Consider the following 20,052-nt stretch of genomic DNA (forward strand, 5'->3'; position numbering starts at 1 on the left):
CTCCGGGGAAGAAGTGGAGTTAGTAACATGCATTAAAGGGACATGAATGAGTGCAGAAAGAGAGAGGAAGAGAGTAGCTCAGTGCACCATGGGAAATCCCCCGATAGTCTAGGCCTATAGCAGCATAACTAAGGGATGGTTCAGGACTCACCTGATCCAGCCCTAACTATAAGCTTTATCAAAGAGGAATGTCTTAAGCCTACTCTTGAAAGTGGTGAGGGTGTCTGCCTCCCGAACCACAACTGGAAGCCGGTTCCACAGGAGAGGAGCTTGGTAACTGAAGGCTCTGGCTCCTGTTCTACTTTTAGAGACTATAGGAACCACAAGTAGCCCAGCATTCAGAGAACGTAGTGTTCTAGTGGGGTAATAGGGTACTATGAGCTCTTTAAGATATGAAGGGGCCTGACCATGAAGAGCTTTATAGGTGAGGAGGAGTATTTTAAATTCAATTCTACATTTTATAGGGAGCCAATGCAGAGTAGCTAGTACAGGAGAGATGTGATCTCTTTTTCTAGTTCCTGTCAGTACTCGTGCTGCAGCGTTCTGAATTAATTGGAGCGTTTTAATGGACTTATTGGGGCAACCTGATAATAAAGAGTTGCAGTAATCCAGCCTTGAAGTAACAAATGCATGGATTAGTTTTTCTGCATCTGTCTGTGATAGTATGTGTCTAATTTTTCTAATATTACGTAAATGAAAGAAGGCAGTCCTAGAGGTCTGCTTTATGTGGGAGTTAAATGACAAATCCTGATCAAAGATAACTCCAAGATTCCTGACAGTGGTGCTAGAGGCCAAGTTAATGCCATCTAGAGTGACTATATCTTTAGACAATGAGTCTCTAAGGTTTTTGGGGCCAAGAACAAGAATTTCGTTTTTTTCTGAGTTTAACATCAGAAAATTGCAGGTCATCCAGGATTTTATGTCCTTAAGACATGTTTGTAATTTAGATAATTGATTAATTTCATTGGGTTTGATTGATAGATATAACTGCGTATCATCTGCATAACAGTGAAAGTTAATGGAGTGATTCCTAATAATGTTGCCTAAAGGGAGCATATATAAAGTAAATAGTATTGGTCCAAGTACAGAACCTTGTGGAACTCCATGACTAACTTTAGTATTTATGGAGGATTCATCGTTAACATGTACAAACTGAGTACGATCTGATAAGTATGACTTAAACCAGGTTAGGGCAGTTCCTTTAATGCCAATTTGATGCTCAAGTCTCTGTAAAAGAATATCATGGTCAATGGTGTCAAATGCAGCACTAAGATCTAATAATACAAGTACAGAGACAAGTCCATTGTCAGAAGCAGTCAGAAGGTCATTATTAACTTTAACCAGAGCTGTCTCTGTGCTATGATGAACTCTAAATCCTGACTGAAAATCCTCAAATAAACTATTGTTATGTAGAAAGTCACACAACTCTTTGGCGACTACTTTCTCCAGAATCTTAGAGAGGAACGGGAGGTTAGAAATCGGTCTATAGTTGGCTAAAACCCCTGGGTCAAGAGTAGACTTTTTAAGAAGGGGTTTAATTACAGCTACTTTAAAGGACTGTGGTACATATCCTGATAATAAAGAAAGATTAATCATATCCAGTAAAGAAGTGCCAATTAAGGGAACAACTTCTTTAAGCAGCCTAGTTGGGATCGGGTCTAACAGACAGGTTGATGGCTTCGATGAAGAAATGATTGAAGTTAACTGATGAAGATCGATAGCAGAAAAACAGTCTAAATATACATCTAAGTTTACATTGACAGAAGTCCCTGAACTTGGAGAGCCACTGATAACTGTTGATGGCAGTTGGTGATTAATTTTTTCTCTAATAGTAATAATTTTATTATAGAAGAAGCTCATGAAGTCATTGCTACTTAAGTTTATGGGGATATGTGGCTCGATAGAGCTGTGACTCTCTGTCAGCCTGGCTACAGTGCTGAAGAGGAACCTAGGGTTGTTCTTATTTTCTTCTATTAGTGCTGAGTAATAGGCTCCTCTGGCATTACGGAGGGCCTTTCTATAAATCTTAAGATCATCTTGCCAATTTGAGCGATATTCTGATAATTTGGAAGAGCGCCATTTCCTTTCAGATTTCCTAGCTATTTGCTTTAACTGGCGGGTTTGGTGGTTATACCAAGGTGCTAGTCTCCTATGTTTTAATAATTTCCTTTTTATAGGAGCGATAGAGTCTAATGTTGATCGTAGTGAGCCTGTAGCACTATCGACAAGATTATCAATTTCAGAGGGACTAAAGTTGTTATAGGACTCTGTTAAATTCAGACATGGCATTGAATTAAACACTGAAGGAATCTCCTCCTTAAATTTAGCTACAGCACTGTCAGATAAACATCTGCTGTAGGAAGTTTTGCCTAATGGCTTATAATCTAATAGTATGAATTCAAAAGTTACTAAATAATGGTCAGATAGGAAAGGATTATGTGGGAAGACTATTAAATGTTCAATATCAATGCCATATGATAGAACAAGGTCAAGAGTGTGATTAAAACAATGAGTTGGTTTATTTACACTCTGACAGAAGCCAATTGAGTCTATTAATGATATAAATGCATTACTAAGGCTGTCATTGTCAACATCCACATGAATATTAAAATCACCTACAATAATTACTTTATCTGATTTAAGGACTAAGCTTGATAGAAACTCTGAAAATTCAGATATAAAATCAGAGTACGGTCCAGGAGCGCGGTACACTATAACAAATAGAACTGGCTGCAGTGTTTTCCAGTTTGGGTGAGAAAGACTAAGAACAAGGCTTTCAAATGAATTATAATTTAGTTTAGGTTTAGGGTCCATTAAAACGCTCGAATCATATATAGCTGCTACTCCACCTCCTCGGCCTGTGCCTCGAGGAATGTGAGTATTAATATGACTGGGGGGTGGATTCATTTAGGCTAACATACTCCTCGTGGGACAACCAGGTCTCAGTAAGACAAAGTAAATCAATATCATAATCTGATATTAATTCATTCACTAGAACAGCTTTAGAGGACAGAGACCTGATATTTAACAGCCCACATTTCATTCTCTTATTTTGTGCTACTGAGGAGTTGGTTTTAATTTTTATTAGATTTTTATGTTGAACTCCTCTTGTTTTTATTTCTTTAAATAGTTTAGGTGGTCGGGGGACAGACACAGTCTCTATGGGGTTTTGGGTGGGTGACTGTTCTAAAGAAAGCGCAGAGGAGTGTGTAAGACAGCAGCTCTGCTTCCTGGTCCTAACTCTGGACTGTCAGGTTTTAGAAATAAACTTCGCCATATTTCTAGATAAGAGAGCCGCTCCATCCAAAGTGGGATGGATGCCGTCTCTCCTAATCAGACCAGGTTTTCCCCAAAAAGGCTTCCAGTTATCAATGAAGCCCACATCGTTTGCTGGACACCACCTCGACAGCCAGCGGTGGAATGACGACATGCGGCTATACATGTCATCACTGGTCACATTGGGGAGGGGTCCAGAGAAAACTACGGTGTCCGACATTGTCTTAGCATAGTTACACACCGACTCCACATTAATCTTAGTGACCTCCGATTGGCGTAAACGGGTGTCGTTACCGCCGACGTGGATAACAATCTTACTGTATTTACGTTTATCTTTAGCCAGCAGTTTTAAATTTGATTCAATGTCGCCCGCTCTGGCCCCAGGGATGCATTTAACTATGGCCGCTGGCTTCGCTAACTTCACGTTTCTGACTATGGAGCTGCCAATAACCAGAGTTGGTTCCTCAGCGGGTGTATCGCTGAGTGGGGAAAATGTATTAGAAACGTGAAGCGGTTGGTGGTGACCTGTGGGCTTCGCCGTTCTAGTCTTCCTTCGCTCAGTCACCCAGCCTCCCTGTCTTCCCGGCTGCTCGGGAACTACCGGGGGATCTACAGAGCTAACAGAAGCTACCTTCGGTCGGACCGCACCGGCTACTGGGGGGCTGGCTAACTATAGCGGCTAAAGATATCTCCGTGGTGCGGTGCCGTTCCTCTAACTCACTAAGCCTCGCCTCCAGCGCAGTAAATAAACTACATTTAATACAGGTACCATTATCTTTAAAGGAGGCAGAGGAATAACTGAACATCTGACACACTGAGCAGGACAGAGGAGAGGGAGAGGGAGAAGCCATAGCTAACTGCTAATGCTAATGAAACTAGAGTGTATGAAAAACTTTGAAAGTAGTGAAAAGTCCCTAAAAGAGGGAGAAACTCCAAGTGTTTAAGTAGAACTAGTCTACGTTTAAATGTTAAGCGGGTAAATAACCGCTGTAACGAGTAAAACTAATTTATATTTAGCGTTCACTGACAGAGCTACAGCACCAAACAGTGTACACAGAGCAGGAAGTAAACCGGAAGTGAGTCAGTACGCTTACCGTAGCACGTCCAATCCAAAGTCGTCCAATCCAAAGTCAACTCCATGACTAACTGTAGTATTTATTGAAGATTCATCGTTAACATGTACAAACTGCGAGCGATCTGATAAATATGACTTAAACCAGCTTAGTGCGGTTCCTTTAATGCCAATTTGATGCTCAAGTCTCTGTAAAAGAATATCATGGTCAATGGTGTCAAATGCAGCACTAAGATCTAATAATACAAGTACAGAGACAAGTCCATTGTCAGAAGCAGTCAGAAGGTCATTATTAACTTTAACCAGAGCTGTCTCTGTGCTATGATGAACTCTAAATCCTGACTGAAAATCCTCAAATAAACTTATTATTATGTAGAAAGTCACACAACTCTCTGGCGACTACTTTCTCCAGAATCTTAGAGAGTAAGGGGAGGTTAGAGATCGGTCTACAGTTGGCTAAAACCCCTGGGTCAAGAGTGGACTTTTTAAGAAGGGGTTTAATTACAGCTACTTTAAAGGACTGTGGTACATATCCTGATAATAAAGAAAGATTAATCATATCCAGTAAAGAAGTGCCAATTAAGGGAACAACTTCTTTAAGCAGCCTAGTTGGGATCGGGTCTAATAGACAGGTTGATGGCTTCGATGAAGAAATGATTGAAGTTAACTGATGAAGATCGATAGCAGAAAAACAGTCTAAATATATATCTAAGTTTACATTGACAGAAGTCCCTGAACTTGGAGAGCCACTGATAACTGTTGATGGCAGTTGGTGATTAATTTTTTCTCTAATAGTAATAATTTTATTATAGAAGAAGCTCATGAAGTCATTGCTACTTAAGTTCATGAAGTCATTGCTACTGATCTGTCAGTATCAACAATTTAGTGCTAGGTTTGTTAATTAACAACATTTCACAATTATGTTTCCCCTCAAAATGTTTTGAGACTATAAATCAACTTTTCAGCAGCTCTCTGAGAAGTTTTTCTGTTTTTAGGTACAAAGCTGCATCTTCATCTCATCTTCATCTCATCTCCAGCTCTGTCCCATGTCTGTCCTCCAGCCTTTGGAGGAGGAGTTCCTGTGTTAAAGGTTATTTAAGCAGCTTAAACCCTGAAGTTAACTGAAGTGTTCCCACAATGACCATCACACCGTGTGCAACAGATCCAAACCTGCCATATTTTGCTCCACTGTACGTGGAGGACCAAAATGAAGCCGATAAAATCTGAAGGAGTTAGTTAAAATAGAAGCCCTGAAATGTCGGAAATGGCATCCCAGTTTGACATTCGATTCAACCTGGCCAACTTTGACGGCACGCCATGGACATGCCCTTCAACGTACAGTCACAAATAGCACAACGTTTAGTCAGCAACATTTTTTGACTGTACTGACCAATTTTGAATTAGATCCAATAAGTCCCCTATGAGGAGTTTGTTCAAGTACAAGGCGAAAAATTCACCGGAAAAGCCACGGACACACACTTCAACGTACAGTCACAAATAGCACAATATTTAATCAGCAATGTTTTTTTTATTGTACTGACCAATTTTGAAGTAGATCCGATAAATTCCCTATGAGGAGTTCGTTCAAATACAAGGCGAAAATCAAAATGGCCAACTGTAGGGTTTGGGGCATGGATCCAAGAGGCTTTTCTGTAGGTCCTGGCACGTTACACGTGCCAACCGAGTTTCATACTTATCCGTGAAACGTGGTGCCGGGGCTGCTTTGTTGAAATACTGTAGGAGGCAGGACAACCACGATTTTTGGTATGTGAGCTACAGACATAGTCACACATTTTTCTTAATAGTAGCGCCACCTAGTGGCTGACCCGAAAGTGTCGCATAGAATATCAAATTTTTCACCAGGCCTGACCACTTTGCCAAATAAAATTGAGCTTTCGCATATGTTCAGGGGGTCAAAAATGCCGTCAAAGGACTAAAAAGTAATAATTCTAGCAAAAACAATAGGGACCTTCCAGCAGGTCGCTGGCTCGGTCCCTAATTATATAAAATGTTCCCCAAACAGGAAATAATCTGCTCAAAATTCATCCATATCTCTGGTTAAACTTCCTGCAGTTACTGAGTGAGAAGGAAGGTTGGGACTCACTGATCTGTATAGACCCAAAGAATAATCCGCAGGCAGTTGATGTAATGTTGGGTTTTTATTGCTACTGTGGAGCTGTGTATAATACACACACATATATATATATATATATATATATATATATATATATATATATATATATATATATATATGTTTTTATTGTGTGTGTTACTGTGTGTTAGTGTGTGTGTGTGTGTGTGTTACTGTGTGTGTGTGTGTGTGTGTGTGTGTTATTGTGCGTTAGTATGTGTGTTACTGTGTGTTAGTGTGTGTCTGTTAGTGTGTGTGTGTGTGTGTGTGTGTGTGTGTGTGTTTGTGTGTGTGTGTGTGTGTGTGTGTGTGTGTTACTGCGTGTTAGTGTGTGTGTGTGTGTGTGTGTGTGTACCGTGTGTTAGTGTGTGTGTGTGTGTGTGTGTGTGTGTGTGTGTGTTTGTTACTGTGTGTTAGTGTGTTTGTGTGTGTGTGTGTGTGTGTTTATTGTGTGTAAGTGTGTGTGTGTTACTGTGTGTTAGTGTGTGTGTTAGTGTGTGTTAGTATGTGTGTTACTGTGTGTTAGTGTGTGTCTGTTAGTGTGTGTGTGTGTGTGTGTGTGTGTGTGTGTGTGTTTGTGTGTGTGTGTGTGTGTGTGTGTGTGTGTGTGTGTGTGTTACTGCGTGTTAGTGTGTGTGTGTGTGTGTGTTACTGTGTGTGTGTGTGTGTGTGTTACTGTGTGTTACTGTGTGTTAGTGTGTGTGTGTGTGTGTTATTGTGTGTAAGTGTGTGTGTGTTACTGTGTGTTAGTGTGTGTGTTAGTGTGTGTGTTGAATAACAGCTCTGTATAAATGGGCTCCATTCAGCGTGACAAACAGTAAGATGGAGGTTAGTGAACACTCTGACCTGGTTTCAGCTGTTTCCTTCAGCAGATAATTCGGGTGAACATGTGAACGGGGGGATGATCGCAGCAGTCAGCTCGTGGTCACAATGCAAAGTCAACTTCCCGCTCCGGCTGAAGAATGCTCTCTTTGTGGAGGTGGAGGTGCTGCTTCAGGATCCGTCTGTGTTTGGACTCTCATTAGAGGATGGCGTGACAGGAGGACCTCCAGCGTGGACACCAACCCGGTTCAGACACTGTCACAACACCGTGTGTGCACAGTAAACAGGAACAGTGACAATGGCACGATGCGCTCGCTTCATTTAACAATTAGTGCTTCAGCAGTAAACAACATGTTGTCTGTGTCTCGCTTCCACATCTGAGCTCATGTTCAGCTGATTCTGGATCAGACGGAGCAGGAAGAGGACCAGACTCCACAGACTGATAAAAGTTCATTTTATTTACAATATTATCTTATTGAGAAATGTACAAAGAGTTCAGTATCTGACGACAGGTTCAGGCCCAGATTCCCCCCTTCATTGCACTGCATGTTCATTCTGTCCCAGCTGTAGTGGATCCATTAGCGGACTCTGTCGGACTGGGAGCTCCCAGTGAACAGCAGGTCCAGACCGGGACTGAATGCAGCATCTGATGTTGACAGAATTTGACCACATGGAATAAAGTTCTGAGGTGGGTTTATTGCTGGTTTTGGCTCCTGCCAGCCTGGAGCTGGGTCCACTAACGCCAGCAGCACAAGGTAACGAGCTAAATCCATCAGGAAACTTGTGGAGCCAGATGCATGAACCTCTGTGTATATTCAGGTGTAGAAATCTGTGTACACACAAGCGTTGCAGTGGCTCGGGTTCGATTCCAACCTTCGTCCCCCCCCTCTCTCTGACAGCCTGTTGATTGGTCACTCTCACTTGAAGGTTATTACTATTAGTCAATAATACAGGAGCCCAATCTATTTTTTTTAAAGATCAGGTATTTATTTGATTTACATAAAGATTATTATCACAATCATCATTATAAGGCAGTGACAAACATATACAGTATCACATGTTGTAACACAATCATAGGTTTCACATGATGCACTTCACACCACCACAGAAATGTTCCACGTGCAAAATTACATGTATATGTGGTCACATGTGAACCACGTGTAAAATTCATGTTTTTTCCTGTAAGAGAAAAAGGTTAATAATCACCCACCCAGCCCTATGTTAGTGAAGTTTTATTTCAACTACAGATTGCATCCTAACACAGTGTAGTAAATCCCACTGTGGACAACGTGGGGTACAGGTGGTGTGACAGATGTGTACCAGTACGCACATTCTCACTGCCTGTGGATTTTTATACGTTTGGAAACCTGCATAGAAAGTGGTGTAAATACACTGTATGCTGTGTGTATGATTTATACATCTAGCCCCCTCTCATGTTCACTGGGAGGCCGCTGAGCCCCGTTCCATTGCACACTAATGGTAGCTACGTTAGCAAATCGCTTCGTACAGAGATAATAAAGTTGTTTGTACAGTGTTAATAAAGTTGTGTTTGTACAGTGTTAATAAAGTTGTGTTTGTACAGTGATAATAAAGTTGTGTTTGTACAGTGATAATAAAGTTGTGTGTCTGTAGTGATAAAGTGGTGTGTTTGTACAGTGATAATAAAGTTGTGTGTTTGTACAGTGATAATAAAGTTGTGTGTCTGTACAGTGATAATAAAGTTGTGTGTTTGTACAGTGTTAATAAAGTTGTGTTTGTACAGTGTTAATAAAGTTGTGTATTTGTACAGTGATAATAAAGTTGTGTGTTTGTACAGTGATAATAAAGTTGTGTTTGTACAGTGTTAATAAAGTTGTACAGTGATAATAAAGTTGTGTATTTGTACAGTGAACACATTATTGTAAACTCCATTATTGATGCTGTAGGACTGAAGGCTCTGGTGTAGTCCGTGGTCGGCCTGTTGATACGCTTTGATGTGATACTCTGGAGTTAAGCTGCTCCTGAGTCCACGCAGCGTAAGTTACCACAGTGCTGATATGTTTCCACTTATTGATTTGAATCCGTACCCAGCCAGATGTGTTATCCTCCCCAGCAGCCCTCCACTCTCTCTCTCAGTTTAACTGCAGCTCTGTGTGTAAAATGTTAGGACAGAAATTCCAACAAATTTTGGCTCAGAGAAACAGGAAGCTTGAACCCAGAAGGACAACTCCAGACCGGCTGAGATCAAAGTTGGCGATTACAGTACTTGAGTCAGAAAACAGATGAAGGTCAAAACCAGGTCAGGCAGTCAATCCACAGGGGGGTCAGGCAGAAAGAACAGAGGCTGGAAGGACAAGGATGGTCCACTAGGCTAGAGAGGAGAAGGGGAACAGGTGAGCAGGTTGGATCAGAGAGAGCGAATCCTGGGACACAATCTATGAGATCCTTTTGTAATAGAGAATATTTGCCACCATTTGTGTCTTTATTTTATTATTCTCCACATGTGAATGAGTTTCCACTGATTTAGAATCAGCAGGGGTGGTTTCCTTGAATCTGCAGGGCAACCTGATGTGCTTCATTAATCCCCAGGAGGATCTGCAGTGGTGTGGCTGCAGGATCATCTCGTTAGGAGATCATGGGTTAACGATGGGTTAAGTGAGCACTGGTTAAGAGTTGTGTTAAATGTTTTCTGTTATGGCGTCTGAGGGATGAGACAAGGGTCTCTCTGAGCCTGCTGCTGTCCCCTGGCCGAGGACCATCCTGTGAGATGGAGCTGAGGGTCTGGTTGCACTGGAAGCACTGGGACAGTAAACGGAGGATCAGGCTGCCAGATTACTCAACAGTTAATCTGTCACAAGCCTGCTGGCAACAGCTGAGCCTCAAAGCCTCTGATCCTGAGACCCTTAGTGTCCATGACTGAGACTTGTCCCAAACCATAATCCTGTTCTTGGACTGCGTCGGTATTTAATCTGCAACTCAAACACCTCGTGGGTTTCCCCTCGTCTGTTTCTGTCTGTTGTGGATTGAAAGGTCCAACGGAAGATTTAATCTGCTCACTTTTAGTTTTCCATGACACAACCGAGAGCCATGAGCAGGACCAGATCTGTCTTACCTGAGCCACCATCACCTGAGTTTGATCATTATAACCAGACTACATACCTGATGCCATGGATGATATTGATCAGTATACACTGTATCTTTAAGGATGATATTCATCAGTATACACTGTATCTTTATGGATGATATTGATCAGAATACACTGTATCTTTAAGGATGATATTCATCAGTATACACTGTATCTTTATGGATGATATTGATCCTGTATTGACAGTCAGACTGTGGACATATGACGGCCTTTCGCTCGTGTTTCTAGAATTACGTGTTGTTACGAACACGTTAGGAACTGTTAAAATGTGATATTTTTTAGAGGGAGTTTGGTGCAGGGAGCTTTAAGTTGGATTCAAACTGCTAATATGGATCATTGTTAAAGTTTGTCTCCACTACAGAAACACTAGCTAACTGCTAAAGTCTGATAAGGTTGTCTGACGGCATTAGTTTGATTAATACTTTAATGATGTGAGTATTGATTACTGATGTGGGGTGATCAGGATCCTTATCAGCTAATTGTAAATGGTTGCAATGTCCAATAACCTTAGCAATATAGTGAAGTAATTGTGCCTACATATAACTATAAACGTAACCATAGTACTATAACTATAAATAGGCCCCAGTGATTTCTGTCACATTAAAGTTAAAGCAACAGGCGTTCCAATCTGCAGTACCCCTACACAACCAGCAGGAAAATCCCTGATGTCAAGTTTGTTTCATTCCCACGCCAAATTAATAATTAAAAAAATATTAAGAAATAGATCAAAACTGATCTGTTTTATAAATGAGCCCCCCCCCTGTTAAACACTAGCCCTCTAAACAAACCAGTCGTGTTGTCTCGTGGGAGGGCACTATTAAAGATACACCTCCTGTTGTTGTTGTGGTCTCCCCAAATCGCCTCCGGACTCATTGTTGATGTCAAATTCCATTAAAAATACATTTTATGAGCTCATTTCATTCACAGCAAAACACCACATGTGAAGCGTGTTGGTCATCAGCAAGTAAAGCTTCAGTTCAACCTGTTAGAGTCGAACTGAGCTTGAGTCTGTTAATAGCTTTACTGGATTATAAACTTTGTGTTAAATGGGGGGTGTGTGTGGAATTAATGAAATCCAGCCTATAAATTCAGTTAGTCATCTGTATTGGAGGAAATACAGTGTTTGTTTGAAAGTTATGTTTCTGCGCTCAGGATGTTGTCTCTGTTAAAGCTGAGGAAACGCCATGATCCCTCGCAACCTTCAGAGTCATTCACTTTATTTAGTTCTCCAATGCGTGTTCCTAAATATGAACTTGGAATTATGTCATTTTACTCCCTGAATGCCCAGAAATATAGTGTCAGATAATGGATGTAAATAGAGCAGGTCCCAGTCGGGAGCCCTGAGGAACACTGTCCGGGGCAGCTGTGGCTCAGAGGCATAGCGGGTCGTCCACTAATTGGAAGGTTGTTGGTTCGATCCCCGGCTCCTCCCGCAACATGACAAAGTATCCTTGAGCAAGACACTGAACCCCAAATGCTCCTGATGCATCGGTGTGTGAATGCGTTTCTGTTCGATGGGCTTTGCCATCACTGTGTGAAAGGGTGAATGTGGCACGTAGTGTAAAAGCGCTTTGAGTGGTCGGAAGACTAGAAAGGCGCTATACAAGTGCAGGTCCATTACCCTCGGCCATAGTTAAAGGAAGATATTTGATGTTAATTGTGATGAGCAGCTTTAAACAGACGTATGTGAAATTAGTGATAGTATTACTGAATAAGCAAAATGTTCTGTTTTGTTTATGGATGAATCCAGTCCGTCGATCACTGCGTCAGAGTGGAGCTGAACAGACGTTTGTGTTGATCACAGTGGACAGATGAAGTTGTGGAAGTTATTCTCTGAACACTAGTTAACACAGCCATGAATGTATCTCCTGTCCAGTCTGGATGTGAACGTTTAGTGACCCCCAGTCGGTTATTGAAACACATTTAATTTACTTTGATTACCACATATTCAACATAAAACAGGTTCTACAGCAAAGATTCTAAACCTTTTTGGTGTTGAATTGAGGCAACAGGTGAACAAACAGCTACAGTATGAACAAACATATTCTCTCATTGGGATAAATATAACTAATAAAAAAGTGAAATTATAATATTCCTAATTTTTCTGGCGGCCCCTGGTTGAGAACTGCTTGGATCTGCTGGACAGATTTCTCAGCTATTAACAAGTCCAGGAAGCAGTGATCTCAGTGATTAACACAGATTCAACCAGTTCCTGTGAATCCTGCACAACCAATTTTGTCCAATCACCACAACTTTTCTGCAAATCATAGCCGTCCCGAGAACAAAACACTGATCCACATATCACCAAACTACTACGATTTTATTTGTACTTGAACAAGTTCCTTTGAACATTTTTCTTACTTTATCCCGCAATGTTACTGTGAAAAAATGCCTGAAAACATAAAAACATGCATCACATTCTTTTAGAAAAGCCACCGTGAAACATCTGGCCACTATAATCCCCAAAACATCCAGAGAAATCCTGGAGGGACTAAAAGTGACTCCCTTGCATAAATCAGGGTGTTATCTGCAGTTTCACAGTTGAGTGGCCTCCTCAGTGAAGGAGGCTTGTTAATTTCCCCCCACAACCAGGATTCACCTGGTGAGCCAAAGAAAGATTCATTCTTTCCACACACAGAACACAAAACAACTGAGCCACAGGCTGCAGACGAAGCCTGTAAGTGGACCTTGAGTCATTAAAATTATTCTACTACTATTTATTAAACTTTAATACACAACTGGTCCCTGAAACTGGAGTAAAAATAAACATTTAAAATTTTTTTTAAAAAAAAGACGCAACCCACCTTCTGGTCCAATTCTAAACTTATGAATCTGTTGACTGAAGCTTTGCTGCTAACAGCGTCGCCATTCTTCTGAAAGGTCAAAGGTCAACGCCATAATAGCAACAAGAGTTAAGTTAGCGCAGCATGACTCGCCAACAACACTGACAGGATGTACAGTGCACCATCAGATGTAAAATCTAACGTATGGAAGTCATTTGGATTCTGTAAGAAGGAAGGAAAGTTAGACAAAAGTTTGTGTTTTTGAAGCTGCAGGCGGTGCAGACAGTCTGCTCTGTTATTACCCAGCAGCAGTCTGATGAGGAACTTCACTGATTCCAGCCGTGTAACGCGTGGGTTTATCCGCTCTTGGGTTTAGGTCAACCTGTTTTTTGGAAGAGGTTCTGCTCAATCTTGCTAAAGCTGTCTACTATGTTGGTACACTCCACCCCCGTTTGTTGCAACGAGCTACTACTGCAAATCTGCTTATCGGCTCACCTACTACCTCCCCATCAGGAACATTACGTTTGGAATAGTAACCATGAGAAGTAGTATTCACACCTCCATCAAAACAACAACAACACGCAGCCAGAACACGGCCAGCAGCTCTTTATGTAACAGCCATGTTGTCCTCAGCCTTTAATCTCTATTTGGGAACTCTTGTTTTCACAGCCGATTATCCAAAACTGGTTCCTGAAAGTGAACACGAAGCTCACTCTCTGCAGTAAACAACCCAACCTTTAAAAATGAAGTATCTGGATTTTCATGAGGTCACTAAAGCTCATTTTATACAAACAATTCAGAGTTTCCATCAGTTCCCTCTAAGAGGATCCAGTACATAACCAGATACCTGGGCTCCGATACGATTCAGGAACATTTTAATCTGGAACAATCTGATACAGTTCTTAACATTTGTTTTTTATAGACATTTATTTTACACTCTGCATTAAAATAATTCTATAAAAGTGACATTGTTTACCTTTAAATACATATATTTGATAAAATGCCAGGTTATACTTCTCTTCATGAGATAAAACTGAAGACAAATGTCAGAGCTACAGTCATTGTGTTTGTTGTTTTTCCAACAGACAGACGTTCTGCCGTGATGACCTTCGACCTCGCCCAGTTGGAGCTACGTTGGGTCTGGAAAGTGTTTAATATCTTGCGTGTTGTTGCTTGTGTTAGCTGTGTTAGCATCCACAGCCTCCTCGTCGCCTGCACAGGTGTCACCATGCTGTCGCACCAGGTGGGTGTTAAGATCGGTCATGTTACCTCTGGACCTAACTGCTGTCTGACAGATCTTACAGATGGACAGACTTTTGTCCAACTTTCCGGAAAATCTTCCGAAAATCTTTATACCACTAATATTATGTAACTTTCTACCTTAAAATAACAGATTCCTGTTGATGGTCTACTGACTGTAATGAGATAAATGGTTCCTCTGTACTTTGCTTTACGGCACTACATCACATACCATCGAACATATGAGTGATTCTGGTGAAACTGGAAGATATTTTCTGCTCAGCTTGAACTTGAACAAATTAATAGCACTGCTTCCCAAACTTTTTCCTTAAGAGACCCTTTTTTATAATTTAGTAAACTGACACAGTGACATATTTTATGGATATTTTATATTTTATTATAAACTGTACAATGAACCCAAACAGTGAACTCAATAACTGCAAGACGTTTGTGTAAAACAATTTTTAGTGTTTAGGGAACTTTTCATACAAGTCTCTGTCTGTGTTTTTTTTTAAAATCATTTTTAACCATCATACAGACTTAATAGGCTTCTTTTTTTTTTAACAAATTCAGTGTTTTCTTCTCCCTGATGCTTGACCATTGTTCTATTAGACAATTTACTTTAAATTTACATTTATTCACAGAAATAAACCAAATTCTGAGATATAGGCCTACTGTGTATATTAAGTTTTCTAGCATATCTTAAAATCAAGAAGGCCTCGCAATCCCCCATTAAGCTTTGGTGACCCCTAGTGGGGGTCCTGACCCCCAGGTTGGGGACCACTGATTTACAGTTTCATGATGGACAGTAAAATAACTGTTGCCAAATGTAGCTGCCTTTAGCTGGACAGCTTAGCCAGCAGGTGGTAGCACAGGAGCTTTAGATTGCGGGCGGAGGTCGATTTTAGGCATTGTAACTGGCTGGGCTCAGCAGCTTCTGTGGACTGGCTATTAGTGGTTGGACTTATCATTAATAGTGGCTGCTGTTGTTTTGATCATACGTAATGTAATCAGAACAATGTGCAGCTGTCCATATTAACCACAGTGGGACTGAAATAATACCAGATCTTACAGAGTGCTGGTTTATAGTCAGAACTCAAATAATTGTCTTCCATAAGAAACACTGGAGATTTTTAGATTAGAGGGCATTAATTCCTGAAAAGTAATTGTGTTGTATTCTAGACATTACGGTAATGATGATAATGAAATCAGTGGGAACATTTTCTCTCCGTAGTTACTCAGACTGAATGTGACCAAAGTGTTTGAGTTGCCAGGAAGGACGGGATTATACTGTGTGTGTGTGTGTGTGTGAACAGGAACACCGTGTCCTCCTAACCCGACCAATCAGCATGGATTAGACAGAACTGAATGGGAGGTCTGGTGGACCCTCCTCACCCTCCTCACGTCCTTCTGAGGCAGCAGTCACTTATAATCTCTCTAACAATCTATCTTTAACACCGTAACATTTAGAAACATAATACTTATACATTTAAACACAGAGTTAAGTAAACTGTAGGAAAAATTCAAATTTGGGTTCAGATACATGAAGGCAACTGCATGTATCTGATATCATACACATGTACTGAGTGTGAACAGTGAGAGCAGGAGAGAGACACAACACATCCTGAACCTCCACTGATACAGATCTGTCAGATCCACAGGTTAAAGATCAGCTGATGTCAATTTCAGTCTGTGACAGTAAGGTAAGTTCTGTACGTTCCACACTGAAAAGTGACGTCTGAAAAGGTTAAAGGTCAAACACATAAAAGCTGAATGCGACCCTGAGCGTCTCAGCTGCTGTGAGGACATCCGATAAGACAGATAAAACTTTCTTTCATGGTTTCATTTGGCAGCTCGTAGATCACCCTGATTATGATTTATTCACACTTTTTTACGTTCATCTGGGCCATCGTCCAGGACCAGAGACCCACGTTAAGTCATAGTCTCTTCTTTTACTCAGTCTTAGCTCTTATATTGATCAGTCATGTGAATTATTGATTGCCACTAAATATACAGATAAGAAATAAAGCTAAATAATGAAACAACAATGGGTCAAAAGGTTACATCTCTATTTTTCAAGTGTAAAAACAACAGTTGATCCTTCCTAAGCCCCGCCCCTTCTTGCTCTGTGCTCCAATCACAGTTTCAACTTTCTCCTTTCCTGTACTTAGATATACTACATGCTAAGGTAATCTATGTTAGAAAGAAAACCACATTTTGAAGATGGTTAAAAAGATAAAAGACATTTATATAGTGACATCTTAAGTCTCTCTGTCTGTCTCTCTGTCTGTCTGTCTCTCTCTCTCTCTCTCACCCCAACTGGTCGAGACAGACGACCACCCACCTAGAGCCGGAGGATCTGTCCTAGGTTTCTGCCTTTTAACAGGCAGTGTTTCCTTGCCCTTGTCTCCAAGGTCTTGCTCATGGTGGTACTGTTGGGTCTCTGTAAATAATGTTATAAGGAGTTCGGTCTAGACCTGCTCTATTTGAAAAGTGTCCTGAGATAACTTCTGTTACGAATTGCCGCTATACAAATAAAACTGAATTAAATAAAAAAATTAAGTTAGCTAATGTTAGCTAAACATTAGCAAATGTTGGCAAAATGCTAAGCTAATCAACATCAATTGTTATCTAGCTGATTAACTAGCATTGAACTAGCTAGCTGATCTAATTTAATCGTTATTTTGCAAATTAGCTATGGTTTTGCTAACATTAGCCATCAGATGTAACAAGCTAATGATTGATATAGATTAGCTAGATAGTTAGCCAACATTTGCTAACATTAGCCAACTTTAGATGTTACTATATATGTCACTTTTACCTTTTAACCATCTTCATAATTAAACCGACTATCTAACTATCGATTGAGGTAAATTAACTAGTTAGTTAGCTAGCTTTTTGCTAACAATAACTTTTTGATTTAACTAGCTAGCTACCAACTGACCACATTACATCTGATAGCTAATGTTAGTGAAACAATAGCTAATTTGCTACATTGTCACTGATTTAGATAAGTTAGCTAATTGAATGTTGCCAGTAACCTCCTGCAGGAACTCTTCGCCAGAAAGCAAATAAGCGTATTTTCCAAAATAATTCACTTTAAACTTTAAAGTGCTGACTGTAGAAATCCAGAATGCCTTCATTCTCTGTTCATATATGAATGTGATTGATGTTTATGTCTGTCTGTACAGAAACAAAGTGCAGCTCCACAGTACCGTGGTCAGTAAAGCTGACCCGGGACATGTGAGGAGTGCCTCCTCTTGTCTGCGTGGCACGTGACGCTTGTCGAACGGTGCTCAGATTAAGGGAAAGGGGTTAGAGCAGCTCAGCAGGTGTGTTCCCAGCAGAAGGTAAATGTGTCAGACAGGTGACAACACTCACTGTGTGCTGCTGACCTGATCCTGATCGCTGCACGTCAAAGTCACAGAGGAGAAGTCAGATAGCAAAACAACACGGTGACCAGCTGCAGAGTCCTTTTGACTGTGTGTGAACATCAAGGTCTGAATATTGTATGTATATAACAGATACATGTAAATGCAGTTGCTGCACTAGTGATGATGCACGTGGTCAACTACATTAGATTCTTCCTCTGTTTGTAGACAAAGATGTTGGAAAGTATTTTCCTTTGTTCGAAGAAGCCTGAGCTCGCTTGGACATTGATTTCAAACTGGTTTTGATGGAAAATCTTTACTCTGCTTAGAGGTGTGAGGAAGAGCTCCAGTCATACTGTCCTTCCCTCCTACCATCAAAAACAGATATGTTAGGTAGTTCTGTGAGAACTGGCGCGGGTCCCCACAGCTCTAACTCTTAGGATGGGTCAAACTCAGAGAACAAATTTCCCTGCGGGGATCAATACATTAACATTTGTTAGATTTGGTCCTGTTGTGAGCTGGGGTTAAAATTCCCAACCATGATTGCCGATATACCCGCCCATCACCGCCGGAGATGAGTGGCGCTATGTGCCATAAGCTCTCATAGCAATAACAAATAAAATAAACTTACCAAATATTAAGAAAGGAAATATTCTAACAACTATTTTCCTCATTGAACAGAAAAATACAATGAAATAATTTCTGAATTTAACTAACGTTAGCTTAATTTCCTTGTTTACTCATTGTAAAACACAACTCTGGTGCCTAACCGTCAAACCGAGTGCCGGACCGTCCCTGCAATGTCTTCATCATCCCCGTTGTCAGAGTCCTGGTCGGAGCCACTGGAAGTCACCTCGTTGCTGTATTCACTGTCTTCAGACTGAAATAAACTCTTAATTCCGTTAGATGTGAAAGTGTATGAACTGTGCGTCTGTTGTCAGCAACACTGTTCTGAGTACTGAAGGCAGATTGATTCCTGTTCGGTCACTTCCTGTGAGTATTGTAACCCATTTCAGTGGCGGTGTATCTGACGTTGGAGTTCTGCCATTATCAACATGTCACTTTGTATTTTGGGGCTTGTGTAATCGTGAGCACTTAGAGTACAGGGTTTTCATCTGATCTTAACATAACCGACCCTCTGACTCATTGCCTCTGAGAGCTCATAGTCTTTGTCAAACATAACCTCGGCTTCTGCTGTGAAGCTGCCAATGTACTAGAAAGCTGAGAATGAATAGGATTTACTGTTGGCAATGTGTCGGAATTGTAAGCTTATGAGATTTGATTTTTGTGTAAATTCTGTAAATTTCTCCAAGGCCTTTTTCTCAGTTTCTGAATCCAGCAGAGATGAAATGCTGCATCTGTAGTTTTTGTAAGAGAAGACTTCTCAACATTATAATCTTTGTGCAGTGCAAGAAGACAGGCCTCCTTTCAAATTATGGCTGTGGTGAAGCCAAGGGAAATCTTTAAACAAATTTTCTTGGAAATATGGAGTTGTTAAAGTTTTTGAACGGCTATCTGTTTTGGACTGAGCTGATGTGGCTCACTGCTCCTGCTCTGCCTCAGATTCTCTTCCATCTTTCCTGAGCTGCCACTGACCTCTGCCTGCTGCAGATCCAGCTAAAATAAACAGAAGTAAAAGAACGACGTCAGTACATTTAACACTAAGTTTAGACACATTTAACATGTATGGTAGTAATGGTGTGACTGAAATGGTATATGAGCCATTTATAGTTCTAATTAATCTTACTGGGGCAGGATCCACAGTTTGTTATTTATGCTTCTGATCCTGACTGATCAATAACAAATTCTGATCGTGACTGATCAATTACAAACTCTGATCCTGACTGATCAATAACAAACTCTGATCCTGACCAACTGTGAATCGTGACGTCACCCATCGGTTTGTGGAGAACTGTTTTGAAGCCTGGAATTCAGCGTTTTGGCCGCCGCCATGACAGTAAAATGCAGCCAGCGGAGGTCACGTACAGTGAGTGGAGCTGCTCTCATTGGCTGCTCTTGGTTTGGAAACAATGGCGGCTCTCCTGCTCACACAGGATCTGGTATTCCAGATAAACAGTAAAATGTGTTTGTGAACAGATCTGAGGAGAGAAATAGTCAACAACAGAATCTGGATCCATATCTGATCAGCACTGTTTGACAGTTTGATCTGAGTTTGGTTGAGCTGGACGGAGTCACTGAGAATGAGCTGTCAATCACAAGGTAGCCCCGCCCTA

General features: G+C 40.9%; 1 protein-coding gene and 2 long non-coding RNA genes across 5 annotated transcripts in view; 2 read left to right on the top strand and 1 right to left on the bottom strand.

The window, feature by feature from the left end:
• Nucleotides 1-2,298, top strand: part of galr1b (galanin receptor 1b) — a 244,086-nt gene extending 241,788 nt beyond the window's left edge. The window contains exon 6 of the mRNA XM_051378148.1: nt 425-2,298. The gene's annotated coding sequence lies outside the window, so the exon portion shown is untranslated. The remainder of the gene's footprint in view (nt 1-424) is intronic.
• Nucleotides 1-20,052, bottom strand: part of LOC127351051 (uncharacterized) — a 59,047-nt gene that overhangs the window by 471 nt on the left and 38,524 nt on the right. The window lies entirely within an intron of this gene.
• Nucleotides 16,739-20,052, top strand: part of LOC127351059 (uncharacterized) — a 50,479-nt gene continuing 47,165 nt past the window's right edge. Inside the window, exon 1 of the long non-coding RNA XR_007880780.1 lies at nt 16,739-16,861. This is a non-coding gene — a long non-coding RNA (uncharacterized LOC127351059). The remainder of the gene's footprint in view (nt 16,862-20,052) is intronic.

This window comes from Dicentrarchus labrax, unplaced genomic scaffold, assembly GCF_905237075.1.
Source record: "Dicentrarchus labrax unplaced genomic scaffold, dlabrax2021, whole genome shotgun sequence".
In the NCBI taxonomy this organism is placed as follows: Eukaryota; Metazoa; Chordata; class Actinopteri; family Moronidae; genus Dicentrarchus; species Dicentrarchus labrax.